This window comes from Diachasma alloeum, unplaced genomic scaffold, assembly GCF_001412515.2.
Source record: "Diachasma alloeum isolate Michigan unplaced genomic scaffold, Dall2.0 Dall_scaffold_00330, whole genome shotgun sequence".
In the NCBI taxonomy this organism is placed as follows: Eukaryota; Metazoa; Arthropoda; class Insecta; order Hymenoptera; family Braconidae; genus Diachasma; species Diachasma alloeum.
The window spans coordinates 63,959-66,344 of record NW_021680469.1 but is presented as its reverse complement, the minus strand read 5'-3'; positions in this window follow the sequence as shown (position 1 = coordinate 66,344).

Here is a 2,386-nt window from a genome sequence, read left to right as displayed (position 1 = left end):
CGCTCCGAGGAGTGAGAAGGATTCGCAGGTAATGGTCCACCTCTCCAGAGTTGAGCCACTCTGGAGAAGAAAGAAATACGTCAGAGGAATGGAAACATCCTCGGCGAAAGATCCATGGAGGAATGGCTCCCGGCAGATGCGCTTTATCGAGATCGCTCGGCTGAAAAGACGAAGATCGATCGAGTGAATTACTCCTAGTATGGTGGACCTTGCCCACTCTACTGTATTACGCTGATGCTGGCTTGGCATATTTAATCCCACCACGAGAAGTCCTCAGGGTAGACGAGTTATCCTCTGAGGCCGGTTTACCGTTGGATTCTCCACGAAAATCCAGCTGGCGCCCAACGATTGAGTGATAGAGTAGATGCCAAAATAGTTTGGGATGTTTGCTGGTGAAGCACCGGCAAAAATCCCTTTAAAAACTCCCTTATTTAAGTGACTGAAGTGGTCACGCGGGTAGCGTACAGCCCCGGCGATCGTGCAAGTTCGGCAGCGTTTAGTCTTTCCAGTACTTGGATGGGTGTCCACTTAGCCCTACCTCTCCGCGTGCCACTACTGGTGCTAGGCACGAATGTAGAGACCTGCTGTGCCCATCGAGTCAGTGTGACTGATGGGCACAATAGAATCCCTGCAATATCGGCCGACTGCATGACTGAGGTTTTTTATGGTTTCCCTGGCAGTCCTTGTCCGAATGGGTGCAGTCGGCGAAAAAGTAAGTCGGCCATGGTAACGCAGATAAGGGAGGGAAATAATGAGAGGACAAAAGAGTGGGAGAGGCAGGCTGGTGTAGGTGTCAAACCGAGCAGTATACTTCGGTAACACCGAAGGAATAAAGAATTTGAAAAAATATATATATATATCTACATATTTATTTAGTTTGAGAACAAATTCCAATAAAAAAATATCAATGTCGAATCCGGCGTGATACAGCGTCCAATGGAATCTATTATGATACAGTACTGTGCATGAGACCCACAACAGGGTTGCCAGATGCTAAGGATCCCTTCTCTGGAATCGCCAGAACCCACCACTGACAGCTAACGAAAACACCAAGTTGCCACTTTTTATTCAGGAGACAATTTGTGATCACAAGGGTCATACGGGAGGGTCGAGTGGAGTGATCACAAGGATTAAAGGGCGGAAACGATTTGAATGATCACAACGGTCAAACAAGGGAGAGAAGTCGATTGATCACAAGGCTCAAACGGGTGATACGAGTGGATAGATCACAAGGATCAAATGGGAGCGACGAGTGCAGTGATCACAATGATCAAGTGGGGAAGATGGAGAAGCATCATAAGGGTCAAAACTCCCTCGTGATCCTTCTAGCCCTTTGAATCTCGTGATCACTGCACGCGTTTTCCCCGTTTGATCCTCGTGATCACTCCACTCGTCTCTAGCGTTTGACCCATGTGATCCCTCCACTCGTCTCTCGCATTTGACCCTTGTAATCTCTCCAGCCGTCCATCCCAATATTACCAAAAAATTAGTTTTTAGTAAGTTTAGTACGTTTTTATATATGATGTCAAGGAAATTTAACAATAGTATTTAATATTAGTTTTGAGAAATATTCGAAAAATGAAAATGAAGTGTCCCCAACTTTTTTTTCTTTTACTTTCATTTCTGACCGAAAACCTTACATAAGAAGAAGGGGAGAAGGCTGTCCATAAAGTTACCTTACCTTACGTAGGACGCGGAAGAGGTCATATCCGCCCGCACCTGATACAAGTCACCTGTTACTGGTTATCAGACCCAAAACAGCAGACACGAGTCACTATGGACGACATATCTCGCAATTGGTATGAAAGTATACGGACAGGAGACACAGTACACCAGACACTATAAACCATACATCAGACACATATCTTCCCATTAAATATCGAGCATTTCGCCACCAGACACCATACACAGTACACCAAACACCAAACGCATCACGTCTTCCCATTAAATATTGAGCATATAGCCACCAGACACCAAACACCATACATCAGACACACCATATCCTCTTATTAAATATCGGACATTCAGCCACCAGACACAATACACCAGACACCATATACCAAACACCAGACATCATACACCAGACACATCATGTCTTCCCGTTAAATCTCGAGCATTTAGCCACCAGACACCAGACGCCAAACACCAGACACGTCATATCTTCCCATTAAATATAGAGTTTTCAGACACCAGACACCAAACACCAGACACGTCATATCTTCCCATTAAATATAGAGTTTTCAGACACCAGACACCAAACACCAGACACGTCATATCTTCCCATTAAATATAGAGTGTTCAGACACCTGGCACTAGACACTATTGAAATTGCGACAGAATCTTTCCCTCACGATAACAAAGGTCCGGATTGAAAGGTCCGGATTTT